Below are 15,875 nucleotides of genomic sequence, written 5' to 3'. Positions count from 1 at the left end.
ATTCACAACTTATTTGTGGAGAAAAGATACAGTTTACACATCTATAAAATATTTGATGAGTACTTGACATTCACAAATACAAATTCATTCACATACACGGTATAAACTAAGCATTTCTGTGCTGAGAGTACATAGTTGTACGAAAATTCTGTATAAACTACGTACTTGTATCTAGAAAATAACATATGCGCTGCGCGCCAACGAGAATAAATGGCTGTCAAACAAACTTGTCACATCCATCTGCCGTTTTACTGCTCGAAATCAAAGAGAGAGAGCAGTTATATAATCGACTTTTTTTTCAACTTCTCACTGTTCTGGAAGTTAAACGGTGAGAGATATCGACTTCCGATCTTCGATGACCCCTCCTCAAATGACATTATCTCGTACCCAACTTCTTTACTTTCCCCCCTCCCCTTTCGTACGTTCCCTATCCCTCAAAAATAGGTCAAAAATGAGGTTTTCCAAATTTTGCAAAAAATTGGCCCATGCTTTTTCAATGATTTTTGGATATGTTTTAGAGCTGTTCCTGGTCAACATTTCGCCCAAACATACCTATGGCCGGAATATTCGCCATTTTGAATTATTGAAGGTCAAAGTTCAACCACTTTGGAAGGCTCATTTTTCAACCGATCTGGTTACATTTGGATTTTTTGAAAAGGTACTGCAATTTTGAACCCGGCTGCATCGGTCTTCATCGGTAATGAACCGGTTAAGTACCGATTTTTGAATAATTTTATATCCCTAATAATTGATATTCCCTAAATATAAAGTTTTTTCGATTTTTCTCAAAATTGGCCTAAGCTTTTTCAATGATTTTTGGATATGTTTTAGAGTTGGTCAAGGCGAATAGATGATATCAGGAATGGAATTTCAGTCTTGTTGTTCTTGGTCTTCTCTTTATTTTATTTTATTTTGCCGACGTTTCGGTTCTTTGGTTGGGACCTTCTTCGTCGGCAAAATAAAATAAAGAGAAGAACAAGAACAAGAAGTGTGAAATTCCATTCCTGACATCATATACATCCACACGGTCGAAAGAAATTATCGTATATAGAATAGAATAGAATAGAATATTTATTTGGTTAATGCCCCGTTTGAATGCAACAAGTTGGGACTATACAATATTATACATTTTAATATAAAAGACAGATATGTTTAGAACAAAAAGTATACAATCAGATGCTTAACAAGACGAGAAAAAAATGGAAGTGCTACAGAGTTGTGATAAAAGTTAATTAAATATTTAAATTTTAATATTATATTATTAATTTAGCGTTTGATTGGCAGATGATATCATTAAGTGTTGAATAAAGTTTCTTTCATTTATTTGTGGATTTGTTGCTACGGCGAATATTTCGCCCATACATACCTATGACCGGAAAATTCGCAATTTTGAGTTATTGAAGGTCAAAGGTCAAATACTTTGGAAGGCTGATTTTTCTTTTTGGTTAAATTTGGATTTTTTAGAAAAGTGTTGCAAATCAGAACCTGGCTGCATCGGTAATGAATCGGTAAAGTACCGATTTATTGATTTTCAAATACTTTTGTGATTTATGAGTCAATTTGATCTCTAGTAGATCAGTTATTCAAAAAGATTATGCAAAAAGCTAATTCACGGTGAGCTCTATCTCGTGAGCTCGAGCATTCCGCAAAGCTGGAACGCTTTGCCATCTCTTTTTTCCTAAATTTTGTACACTTTTTTCAAGTGAGGTTCCCTTGGTTCGAGCAGTTAAAAAAGAATTTTATTTTATTTTATCAAATTACCGATAGAATATATTGTGGTAGAACGAATAGAATTGATAGGCAAGCAAGCAAAAACCAATAGCAAACAAATAGGTTGAACTTTTTCGCATTAAAGCTTAAAATAAAAATTGAGAACAATTTTCCAGGCTGTTCCTATTGGGAACAGCGCCATCCATCGAGTTTTGCTCTGGCATTTAAGCATAACTAATGACATTTGCAACGGACCCACCCTTTTTAAGTTCTATTCACTAGAACCTGAGATATAACGGAGGCAAAACAGAAAAAATATAAAAGTGTTAATAAAAAGAAATTGTGATGTGATGCAAGAAAACCAAGGCTAAATTCATAATCAGGGGACTTGACTCTATCAAACGTACCATGTGAGATCTCCGTCTGAAATCTGATTTTTTTTCTAAAAATTGATCGTAAAAATCAAGAATAATGGAAAAGAATAAAAGAAAAACTCTGGAAGAAGCGTCTTGATAAAGTCTAATTGTTAATTAGACCTAAAATTTATTACTACTTCTTCAGAGTAATAACCACTTTGCAGCCAATTAAAAAGCAGATCTCCTATTCCTGGAAAACTCATAAAGTGGATGATCTATGTTGACAGTTTCGATGATTACTTTCTCTTCAGGGTAGTCATAAATTAGATCTCGCGCTAAAAGTAATAAAACTTTGTCAAGTAATGGGGACAAGGAAGGCAAGCGACCAATAAGGTGTACGATCTTCAGTCATCCTAATTATGCAACCCCTTTCTCAAGGATTTGGAAAAAGTTGGTAATTGAAAAGAAAAAAATCCTAGATAACTATAGCGAAAGTTGGTTATTTTTTACTAATTACTAATGAGCTTGGAATTGGACACTCTTTTAGAAAATGATGTCGAATAGAATTAGGGCGCTAATGAAAGATTTTAGTAAAAAAAAAAGTGTAGCTAAATTCAAGAGGTTGGCTCAGTCACAGTGTATATAGACATTTTGTAGAAATATTTAACTTATTAAGTGTTATGCTATTTTTTTGCCGCCACTGTAAGTGTGCTAAAGTACCTTGTATCAAATTGAATGCAATTTGTGTACTAAATACGAAATAAATCGAACAAAAGCTTGAATGCCTGTGTTCATGATGTTGATAGGGGAAAATGGCGAAAAATTTAGCAGGAGTGAGTCTGTGCTTCAGCAGAGTGTGAATTAGTACATATTTGCTGCATGAAATTCTATAGAAACTTGGCAAAGCTTTCGGTACTAAAATTCTAAAATTGCGGGTTGTGCGTTGTGTACTAAAAGCGACATAATTCTAAAAGTTAGCCGAACAATTTGTGTCTATGCTGCGTGTGCTTAAGATACACGGGAATTCGAGAAATCCCGCCACATCGTCAATTAACCTCCCCCGAAAAATGGACCAAGTTTAAATAATTCAACTTGTTTCGACAGTTTTCAGTGCAATTTTCCCGTGTTTTATGGCTCTTCAAGGTAGACTAATCTTATTTTTGCTTTCTTTTATTGTTACGCATAGCTTGGTCACATACATACACAATCTCCATTTGAGGATAATTTGATGAATCTTTTACGACAATTGGAGGAAATTGCAAGATGAATTTTCATCACAATTTACCAAGATGAAGTATACAGAAAATTACATACACCGCAGAGATGGCAGAACAAGAAGCTTCTCATCTCATCATCCCTCCTCAATCAATAAGGTTAGTCTCAATGGGTCTCACTTGTTGGAATGACCTAGGAGAAATTTCCCATTTGATATGAGAAGTCACAAATGTAACCTGCAGTGGAGTATCCTCGATTGAAAATATGATGTAATTGGCAATTTTTTTTTCTGTAGAAAGAAATGAAACAAGGATAATTCATTAAACTTTTCACTAATATATTTTATACATATTATTTTATCTAACATCCGTTACATAAGTTGCATATCTTCAATAGGTGATTCAATAGTTACGAATATATTAAATAAATCTTCTCTCATTTAGCACTCAAAATAAAATTAGAAAAATTAGAACGAGAAAAATGTTATGAAATATTCATAACTTTGCTCGTATTTCATATCGCAATTGTTGAAACATAAATTGTAACCTATAGGTTGTTTTATCAACTCCATCACTCAAGACAGCATTTTTTTTTCAATAAATATACTTTTTTTCTCTTTTTTGTTCTGTCTCTAAAAAAATATTCTTTCCCCGCAAACGCACTAAAATAAGCTTATTAAGAAATCACAAATGATTTCTTTGTGCTTGTTTTTTTTTTTCAAAATAAAATTCCCAAGAGATTTTAAATATTCCAGGAAATTTACTATACCAAAAACAAGTTTTTTTTTTGAAGATTTTTCTTAAAAAGAATACAAACTAAATAAAAAAGAATCCTAATATGAACAGTTTTACCTCAATTATTTTACATTCAGAAACTATAGCAATTTTGTTTTTCTCTTCAATTAGTATTTTCACTTTATTTAGGCCTATGATAAACCCTATTGGTGCATATTATCACACTTAATATTGAACATACATTTATTACTTGTTACTTTTCTACAAACTATGATTTTTCTTTGTCGTTTTTCAACGGTTTTTTTTTCTTTTTTTTCTTCTCCCTTCGCCCTCTATCCTACTTTTCTTTTTTTTCTTTAAACACCATTATTACTGTCTTCTATGTGGTTAATTTTGCCAAAAACGTAAAACACATCCTAAGCCAAATATTTAATAATAAAACGAAATTATTTGGATAAAATATAAATTTAGAATAAAATTTAGAATTTTGCTGGGTGAATTTGAAGAAGAAAAAAATAAGAAATATTAGTCAAAAAATATTTACAAAAGAGACCAGATTTAATTATTTTAGTTCTTCTTAAGAAAATCTACTTTGAGTACATTCTTCTAATCTTTTTTTCTTCAAAAGAAATCTAATAAATTTTCTTTATTACAGTTTGCTGTCTCTCTTAATTTTTTCCGATACAAAATAATACAGTACTGTAAACTACCCTTAATATGTACAAAGCTTTTAGAGTTCACCATCATCTTCCTTATAATTTATAAACCTACATTATTACTCTATAGTATTACATTTATTAATTGGCCTTTGTAATTGATAAAATTTTCATTTAGTATGGGATTGTTTTTTTCCGTTTCTAAAAAGAAAGATCAGTTTAATTTGATTTATTAAAAAAAAAAAAAACAAAAACAAAAAAGAAAAACTACAGAAATTCAGAGATTCTTCAAAATTGTCTCACCAGTGAAGGAATAAATTCTAATTGGCGGACATTAAGACAAAGTAAAAAGAACAGATTAAAAAGAAATGAAACAAGAATAAAAGACATGAAAAATTGTAAAGACCCTCCAACCATTAACTATACAATTTCTTACAGATAGAAAATAATTAATATTTGACTAATTGTACTTGATACGCACCTTAACAATTATAATTATGTTTTTTTTTCTTTTTTTCCATTTACGATGAAGGGAGATAAAATCGGAAATTCAATTTGCAATATGTTTTAAAGCCGACATTGATTATAATTTCTAATGCAATGCAATTAATTTTTTTTCTTTCTCTTTGAAATTTAAGCATCTCATCTTATTCTTTTTTTCCGTCATCTTATTTCAAATTTGACCCAACTCTCTCGCATCTAAGACAGAAAATTAATAGCATTTATTATTTGCAGAAATTTTCTTTAATTTTTTTTTATTTTTTTGAAAGTTTTTCCTGCTCTTCTTTAACATTTAGAGAAGATACTTTTAATTTTTTTTCCTCAATAATTTATACAATTAAACAGGCGACATAGAAGTTTATTTGAGTGTTCATGGGATTGAATCCTCATTGCTATTATTGCAAAAATGGCACTAATATTTTGTATTCTTGGTCTTTCACATGAGTTCCTCATTCTCTTCGTTCACTTTTTTTTTACCGTGACTCCTATTCACACATTTTCACCCACAAAAGCTGCTCTGAGAATCTATCAAATGGCACATAATGAAGTTAGTATAGTTGTAAGAACAAAAAAAAATAAACGAGACACTAAAAGAAACCCTAAATTCAGTAACAAATCCTATGCTCTGAAAACTGAAAAATGTACAAGAACAAAAAATATCGCCCCGGAATCTCCCTTTTCAAGAAAGAATCTTAAGAGTTTCCAAAATTGCATTAAAGGAAAATTCTTTTGTGCATATTTTGTTCCAAGTGCTAGCATAAGTTCTCCTGAGATCTGTATATTTTACGCACTATATAGGGCTTCACAGCTACCATTTACAGCATCTTAAGCCGACCCAGAGCCAAGTACAAATTGAGTTTATTGGTACAGTGTTCGTCCGTAATTTGAGCTCCTCTCATTTCCGTCTGATTGCGTGGTTGATTGACTGATTGGTTGATTGATTGTTTCATTTTTGTGTAAGAGGGGGTGTAAGAGAGAAATGAAAATGTGTAACACAACTTAATATTCACTAAATTGTACAAGAATTTCTCTCCATCTCACAAGCTGAAACACCTTCTTCAAGATCAATTTGTGAATTTTCTTTGTGTCCCCTCTTCAACGTTTTGAGGATTGCACGTCAGGATTTCTGCAAAAAATATTTTAAAAAAAATATAAGGGAAATTAGTATCAAAATTATCTGATGAAATATCTTTGAGATTGGTTAGGCATAGTTTGGCGGCAAAATCAATTAAACGTCCACAGTAGGTACTTATCAGCAAAAATTAATGTTTATTTCCTAAAAATGGGAATTTGGAGAATTTAAAATATATGTACGGGAGAGTGGGGAAGATTTAAATTTATATATGATCAAGGAATTATACTTCTCAGATAGTCGATACCTTAACACAGGTCTATATTATTTCCTTGAGGAACGTGCGTACAAAGCCTAATAAAAGCTATGCTATTTCTCGGTTTACCCTACAAAAAAGTTGTACCCCTTTTCCTCAAGGAAATAATACGGACTAGTGTAATTCGAATGCAATTCATATTAATTTGCCAATTGAGACTTGAGTGATACTACCCCACCCTTACCTATCATTCATTCGGTAGTCTTTAAATGCCCCGTGAAAAAATTAGGGGGTTTAGAGGAAATTGCGATACCTTAGGACGACTCAAGTTTCGGACAACACATTTTTTTCTACAATCCTAATGGATTTAATCCATGGCCCTTTACAGAAAATTTGGAGCATTTGACTAGCTTTTAAAATATAATATCATAAAGGGTCAAATTCATTAAAAGCATACCCAAAAAAATTAATTTTTCGAAGTTTGATTGAGTCATCCGAAGGTAACGCGCTTTCCCATAAATAGATCAAGTCTAGTTGGAATTTTTGAAACAATATTTAAGAATTTAATTCTTATTTTTGAAAGTTATAACATTAATAAATCAATCTACTAATAATTTAGTAGTTTGAAATTTTATACTACTTTTGAAAATTATTGAATTTGGTTAAATTTTAAAGGAACTGTCGAATTTTAAAATTACTTTATCAGACATACAGCGATGTCCGATTTTCTAATGTTTACGCTACGTGCTTAGATTATTATTTAGGAATTTTCACTAGATTTAAATTTAAATCTTTTAGAAGTATTGCTTAGACGTAATTATATACTTAAATTACTTCTGCGGTGTTTGATAAAATATTGAAAAAATAAATTTGGCATTTATAGTTCAGCCTTAACACTTTAAAGCCGATTGGAACACCAGTGTCCCAAAATTTTGTTTTCGTACGGCCTTCTAAAATTATATTTTGCTCTGGGAAGCTAGAAAAAGTAATTTTTTCTATCCCTTTGACCCTCAAGTCCATAAAGAGTTAAGTTATGATTGGGTGTCTCTTAATAAAATTGATTTTCGAATAAAAATTAGTTATCGGCCATGAACCGGTTCAGTTTTGTAGGAAATTCTGAGACTTTTCCAACGAGCCCAAATATGACCCCATTCGCTTGATAAATGCGCTCTCTAGTGTTTTTTTTTTAACCTTTGACCATGAAAAACTATTACTAGGAATCATTCAACCAACGGTATGGTCGTATAAAGACAAAATACCCGCCTCAGTAATCTCTGAAACATATCCAAAAATGAAAAAAATCGCACAACGCGTTTTCGAGAAATCCATCAAAAACATGGTTTTGGAAAGGAAGGGGAGAGGTAGGGGGGGAATGAGTGGCATATTAACGGTCCTTGAGTCGACTTATGGGGGTCCCCTGAAGGTCCCATGTCGCTATCTGTAACCATTTGGCCTCTATAGCTGGAGTCAGACAGAAAAACAGCTTTACGACATTTCTCACAAATCGTCTGAAACGCAAAGATTTGTCAACAAAAGTGATCTCCGGGGGATGAAAGGTGGAAATTTTGTAGAGTGAAAAAATTGAGGGATTATATAACTGCTCTCTCCGTAGAGTTCGAGCAGTAATAAATTTGAATTTAATTTCATGCAACCATTCCTATCGTCAATATAGTAAACATCAAACATTAAAAAATTAGAATGTATAATTCCTGTTTTAAATTTTTTTTTAGAAAATTTTGATCAGAAAAAGATTGTACCGAATTTTTATGAATATTAAAAAAATATATTTAGTTGAGTTTCTGAATCTCTACACAGAGAAAAAAAATACCCTAGAATCAATACTTTTTTGGGATACTTCTGGTATTAAAAGGGCTCCAATACCTCGTGGTATTAAATTCTAGGGTATTTTGGGATTAAATTCAAGAAAATCTCTGTCATTGATTTAATACCATAAAATCATTAAATTTCAATCGCAATGAGTATTGATTCTATCCCATTTTGGTATTGATTCTATCCCCCTAATAAATAATGACTTTCAAAAATCAATGCTGCAATGGGATTAAATTAATCCCACGAATTCTAAAATTCAATCTCAAATTGAGATAGAAACAATACCATTTCCTCCTCAAAAAATTAATTTCATAAATTTAATACCAATATGTCCTAAAAGTAATCCCAATATTTCTTAACTTTGTTCTAGAAATTAAAATCAATCCCAATATACACCTATTTTCAAGAAAATTTGGGATAATTTTGGTATTGAAATGGTGGGATTAAAATCAATACCATGGGTATTGAATCTGGATACTTGAAAAATTTTCTCTGTGTATTTGTTGAATAAGAATGATATTTTAAAGATTCCTTTTAAAAATATCATGCAAAAGGTGTAATTTTTGCATAATTTATTAAAAATTAAGCAGAACATCATTTTGTTCTATAATTTTTCAAAAAAAAATAAACAACTTGAATTAAACTACTGATTAACTATCAAATAAGTCTTATCTATTGGTGTTCAACCTCTATTAAAAAAGGCATATTTTATGGGATTTAATTTCTAGTTTTAAGTGTTTCAAAATTTATTGAATAAGAAATTTGACCATAAAGATATTAAAATATTTATTACGGAGATTATTTATGAGAGGCACTTAAAAGTCATATGGCCAATGAAACTTCAAATAGATAAATGAACACTTTAAAGAAATAATTAAGAAAAACATAAGTAACAATATTGTATAATATTTTTCTTCTGATTAAAATAATGAGAAATTTTTCCTTCGAAAGAATAATTAAATAAAACATTTTACAATTTTATAAACCAAACCCACCAAGTGGTAGAATAGGTGTATGGGGTGCAAGTATAATAAAAAAAAAATATGTTTTCTAATAACTATCCTGGAATGTAATTTATTTATGAATATGACTATGCAGATAAACTGTTTTATTTTTGAATTGTATAATAAACTTATATTTCGGGATACAACACCTGAATAATTTATTATCACATTTATTGTTATATAAAAATCCTTTTGCCACGACAAGAATGCCGAGTAAATTAATAATGTTGAAAGAAACAGTTTAACTTTTATATCCAAAAATATCCACAAAGTACAGAAATGTATACAAAAACATGAAAAATACATTGTAAACTTTTACTTAAGAAATTTACTTTTTATTGTTTTTTCGAACAATTTATATCACATAAAATTTATGAAATTTCTCTAAAGAAGTTTTATGCATTTTATTATCTTAAATAAAATTCCTCCTATCTTACCTGAAACATGCAACTAATTGAAAATGTATTATCTCACCCAAAATATTTCAGGTCGTCATAAAACACTGAACTACATCTTTTCGAGATGAAAATGTCTGTTTTACTGTCGATAAAAACTCCTGTAAATTGATATCAACAGCCACTAAATGAAACATTTTGTTCAGCTTAATGTGTGTCTCCTGGAAGTATTATGTTTAGCAATTACACTCTGAAGGCGATTGAGTTAATTCAGAGCACGAATTTCTCATGCGAAAGCGAACACCTTTTGCGAAAGGTGATATTGTTGAAGATTACAAGAAGAAATCGGTGAGTAAGAAGGATTATTTATATAACAAACCTTTAGTGGGGAAATTGAAGATTCACAAACGTATTGAGCTTTACAGATTTAACTCCATAAAATACAAATTGCATTTCAAAAAGGGAATTTTTATCCTCCAATATTGAAAAATATCTGAATGGAATAGGGGAAAGCGTGCTACTTTCGGACGATTCAAGCTTCGATAAAGAACTCATTATAATATTATATTTTAATGGTTAGACCAATGCCTTAAATTTCAAGAAAAGAGCCATGGGTTAAATCCACTAAGAACGTGGAAAAAGTCCAGTTGTCCGAAGTTTGAATCGTTCGAAAGTAGCACACTTTCCCTTATGCAAAACATAAAATCAAAAACTGAATCGAAAATTAAAAATAGATTATATGATTTAGATTTAAAAAGTAACGTGAAAAATATTTAATAAAAAATATAATGTATTTATTTATTTTAAAATGCGAAAGAAAATTATAAAACTGACTTCTAATTCAAAAGATATCAGAAGTTAAATTATTTTAATAGCGATATTATCAAAAATGCAAAGAATATGAAACAAACTGGCAGTTATTATGAAAATTCAAACTAGACCGATTTTGCATTATTATTATTATTATTATTTATTTGTGAAAGAAAATCCTCAAAGTTAAATACGAATGCTAGTTACTAATAATAAGGAAGTTCAGTAACAAAATCCTTTGCATATTTAGATATAATTTGGGACTATTTCAACTGGATCCTCCAACAGATTTAAATCCACCTTTTCAATTGTACAAAAATATTCCATATTTGTTCATTTACAGTAAAGACTATTCTTGCAAGAAATGCGACAAAGAAAATCATTATTCTTTTGATTCTTTTAGGGATTCGTGTTCTAATTTAAAAAGATTGAGTGGAAGCGTGACAAATGGACTTTTGTTCTCCCTAGCACGAGCTATTGAATATACCATGAGCCATTTTTAGGGACAGTCATTATGGCAAAAAAAGCCGCCCAATGAGGAAAATGTCTTTCTTTATATTTCCAAGAATGGAAGTTTAAAATTTGCCAGTCAATAGGCAAAGCTTTGTGAGTGCGAGAGAATGGGAGAACCTGGAAGACTTAATACCGCGAAAAAAAATTCTTTTTGGACCATTTTGAGGCCTTTTTCCTCTGTATTTTCTGACTATGGTGCCACAAATTTTCACTCTCGATACTCGGTGAGTTATACAAAAAAAATAAGGCGAAATTGTAGGGATGCATTGAAAATGTGAAATTGTGAGACGAATTTAAAAGAATGTTGAGGAAGCCGAGAGAAGGAGAGAAATGTAAAGAAATCCCTCAAGTTCTGATGTTACCAATTGAAATCATTGAACGATAACTGTGTCTTTTGATCTCTCACCACCAAAACTGTCTTTTTATATTATTTTTTTATGACGCTGAATGTCACAAGATGAAGAAAAAAGATTTTAGAAAATTACGTGGCTAGTAGATATTTCTGTTTTGCACAAGTATATGACGTTTTCTGAGAAAATTCCAGTGAATGAAATGAAATTATCAACGAAAATCTTCTCTTCTGTTTCGATATTCTTTGGAAGATTTCCTTGACAAATAATATGCCCTCGCCCATTAAAGTGTAATGACTTTAAACTTCCGTTTTCCGCCTTTTTATTTCGGATTCTCCCCCAATCACAGCTACTGTAATGATGCGAATTAATCAACGTTTCTCATTGAGCTAATATTCATACGGCAAATGTAGAAAATGCTTTGAATTTTGGATGATCTTGGTTTGGAAAGTAGATAGAACATAGAACGATATAAATCGTATTTAACCCTCAAACGGTGTTTTCTTTAATATGCGAAAAAGTTCTAAAACAATGTTTTCTAGGATAATTATGATCTAATAAAGTCGAAAAAACCATCCATTCTTCATTATCTCTTTTAGTTTAGGCGCTAGGTGAGAAAATATAATTTTTTTTGAAAGTCTTTTTCTTCCAAAATTCACATTTTTACTTTTTTCAAAATTTTTAAATAAAATATACAAAGTAAAATGACATATTTTTCAGTAAAAAATAAATTTATTTTAGTCAAATAACTTGAAATCGGTATTTTTATGAAAATTGGAAATGAGTTTTTTCGCACAAATATTTTTTGTTGCTTTCTCTCTGACCTGTCACACAAAACTGGGAATAGCAACAAAACGAACAGTCAAAATGAGTTCAAACTTTCAAGAGATATTAGTGAGACAATTACCGAGGACACTATAGCACTTTTAAATAAATAAAACCTTTATCGTTGCTGTAAATGTGATTTTTGTGAAGACCGCCTGGAGGCGGTCTTAGCCGTTAGAGGGTTAAAGTAAATATTTTGACAAATTTGCAATTCATAGTCTGCTCATAAATGCAACCTTTGTATGAGTTTGTATTGAAAAAAAAAAAAAGGTTTTACACCTGTCTTTTCCTTTTCCCAGTGCATTTCAAGTCTTTGATAGATTTTAATAGCTTTGAATAGAGGATACTTTTCAAAATAATATAACAATGGTGGCACAACGTTCCATAGAGGAACTTAGGCCTTGAACATGGATGGGGTTGTCAGTCCTATGTCTCTTGGAGTCAAGTGCAGTGAAGCTCACTGGATGTAATTCGAATACCCTTAACGCCAAATTCCTGGTAATCTAAAGAGGATTCGAACCCGGGACACTTGCATCACTTAATCCATTCTGTGCCCCTATTTTTTAAAAAGCTTTGGCAAATGGTAAAATCGATAATCTTATTTTGGATATATAACATTTTTGATTAAGTTTTCAATTTAGTTACATTTTAAAATAGCGCTTAAACGGATTTAAAATCAATTTTAAAACGTTCTCTAATTTTTTCTACATTTCAGCAATTTTATTCTGTATTTGGTAGACTTTAAACCAACATATTTATAAACTAAAAAAAGATACGAAAACTTTTAGACGAGAAACAAATAAGCCGTAACAAATTAAATTGGTTCAGTAAAAAATAAATCTTATAATGAAAATACTAAATATTGTTTAGTAAAAATCCTTAATAAAATTAAGGCTGTTTTTAATTCAGAATGAGTCATAATCTTTTGATTTTTTTTGTCGAAACCTTGTGAAGTTTTGACTTAGTGGGTTTATTTTTTTTTTTTAATAAAGGTACCTATGGTAACAGTTTTTCTTTTAAGCTTGCTCATAATAAAGAGCTTCCTTTATTTATTATTAGTAAATTCTTTAGAAATAGTTTTATAAATTTTACAAGTTTGTAAGCTATTTTGTAAAGGCTACATAAGAATGGCCCTGATTTTGGTAAAAAAAAGATTGATCAGAGATTAAATTTTGGTCAGTAAAATTTTTGTCAATAATATTGTAAATTTGTTCAAAAAAAAATATATATTTTTATATAAAACAGTAAACTGCCTAATAACTTGAACAGTGAAAATCGAATTTAGTGAGTAATCAATTCTTATCACAAAAAAAGTCTTTAAAAAATCGGTTATGCTAAAGAAAAAAATCATTGTCAATAGAAAAAACGATTTTGTACCTTTTGTACAGTAGAAATCTACATTTGGTATGTAAAATATAAAAAAAACTGATCAGTAGAAAAAAAAAACAGATTTCGTTTTTTCCATTACCGATTAAACTTGATCATAACCATTTTGTCATTAGCCATTTAAGAAAAAATTGTAAACCACTGATAAGCACATAGGGTCGGAGGAATGTCTGTTCGACAGGGAACCCCTATTGACACTTTTGTCAAAATGTTGAAAAGTATTTAATGTATCTAGTAAAATATAAGTAATATAACGTAGTATTACTATAAACAGAGATGTTCAAATTTCATATCCCAAATGGTACAGAGTAGGGTGTCAATAGTTGCTGACACGAGTTCTTAAAGTGTCAATAGACGTTCCTTTCACCCTATAAGTTTCTCGTTTCTTAGATTACTAGCTACCTTAAAATTGGAATGTTGAAGTTAAAGAACCTCGTCGAATTAATTTTATAAGGCTTTAACCCCTGAAAACAGTTTGATGAATGCTATTCTTGATTCTGAAAATTCAACTAAATATTGAATTTGACTGCGATCTGGGTATCAACTACTTCTATGCCTTTTAATGTAAATAATTTAAATTTCCATAAACTTTACGGTGCTATCACACTAGGATTTTCACAATGTAAATTTAAATTCAATTGAGCCAATTGAGCATTATAAGATTTCTAGAATTTACTTGAAAATCCTCACAGCCAGGACACATTTTGCAAGAAATTTCCTCAATTTTAATTTTTATCTGTTATTCAGAAGGATCCCCAAAGCCAGAAGAAAGATTTGTAGGGAAAGGGCTGATGAAGCGACTCTCATACATCTTGTTGAAAATCTGTGTGAAGTCATATAAACAGAAGATTTCTTGGCACAATAATGGCTTTGGAGGAAATTAGCAAATCACTCCAGATACAGGTGCTTCACTCGCGTACAAGCTTATCACTAAAATACTGTACTTGTCTTATTTTTTGGCCACAAATAATAATTAATTGAGAGTAAATAAATTTAGTAAGAACAATTTGGTTCAAAAGGATGCTTGTTTAATTGCAATAAAATTGAAATTAATGACCAATTTCAGCATTTTAATTTTCTTAATTCAAATTTAATTGAGCAACCACATTTATGCTATTTTAGCATGTTTAAACATATTTTGGTGGGCCAAATATTATTTTATATCAATAAATAAGCGAATATCTATCAATTTAAATGATTTTTAATGCAAAAAACGCATAGGAACAATTCATCTGAAAATTAATTTAAATTTACAAATTGAAAAAAATCCTAGTGTGATAGCACGGTTATACTGGCTGAGTTTTAAAGATATAACTTCCATAATGTTCAAATTAAGTCACAAATTGTATTTCCAATTAAAGAATCCCAGATCATATAAGCTAAAACAGTCCTACTAACTACCCATTTCCATCCCCTTGAAAGATATTTCTTCTCATGGCATTTGACTATATCAAAAGTGCCTCCTTCAGTGCTATCATCTTCTTTTTCAATTCATACAAAACGCAAAAGCGTCAATTCATGAAAAGCGCTACAAGTGAAATACCGTCTCTATCGTTCCGTTTTCTTTTCAAATTCATTTTTCAAACTCGTACTTTCAAGGAGTATCAAGACGATTGAATGAGCAAATTTTCCCAGCAACTCCCTAGAATTCTGGTTGAGAAAGGGGAACGAAGAGAAGTTATATCAGTGGCAGCAAATCAGAAATCATTATCTGTATCGCAGTAAATTTTCTCCAATTCCCATTTTTATGCTTCTGCATCTCAAAAGCTTCTGAATATAACTGAACGAGAAATGGAATTTTCAGGCATTAAAATTGTTAATATGAGAATCACTTATGATGTAGAGCAGTAAGACCAGTCTCTCTTCACTGTTCCCTCTTGTTGCTATTGAGAGATGGACTGGAAAGCATTTGGACAGAATTTGTAGGGTAAATAAATAAAAATAAATAGCGGAAGATTCAATTTGCAAGAAATACCCTCGCGTTCACTGACTTTTCCACTCTTTATTTTTTGTTAGGATTTCCCCACAGAAGTCACTGCGGAACGTATGAGGAAGCCTAAAGTGAAATTGAAGCCTTTTCACAGCACATAGCATACATCATATGATCGAAAAAAAGGGTTGATAACTTACGACAATAATGTAAAATTGCAATACATTGAGCGACACGTATTACAAATTTAAGATGAATAATTTAAACTTAAAAGTATAATTATTTTGAAGTAGTTTTATGTAAATTTAAACAACTTATGCCTTTATCTTATT

General features: G+C 30.6%; 1 protein-coding gene across 5 annotated transcripts in view; it reads right to left on the bottom strand.

Moving 5' to 3' along the window:
- Positions 1-3,597: 3,597 nt before the first annotated feature.
- Positions 3,598-15,875, bottom strand: part of LOC129799676 (forkhead box protein O) — a 187,485-nt gene continuing 175,207 nt past the window's right edge. For all 5 annotated transcript variants that reach the window (XR_008751532.1, XM_055843798.1, XM_055843797.1 and 2 more), the window contains exon 11: positions 3,598-6,298. The gene's annotated coding sequence lies outside the window, so the exon portion shown is untranslated. The remainder of the gene's footprint in view (positions 6,299-15,875) is intronic.

This window comes from Phlebotomus papatasi, chromosome 1 (genome assembly GCF_024763615.1).
Source record: "Phlebotomus papatasi isolate M1 chromosome 1, Ppap_2.1, whole genome shotgun sequence".
In the NCBI taxonomy this organism is placed as follows: Eukaryota; Metazoa; Arthropoda; class Insecta; order Diptera; family Psychodidae; genus Phlebotomus; species Phlebotomus papatasi.
Note: the sequence above shows the minus strand (reverse complement) of the source record. Positions and strands in the feature narration are given on the sequence as shown.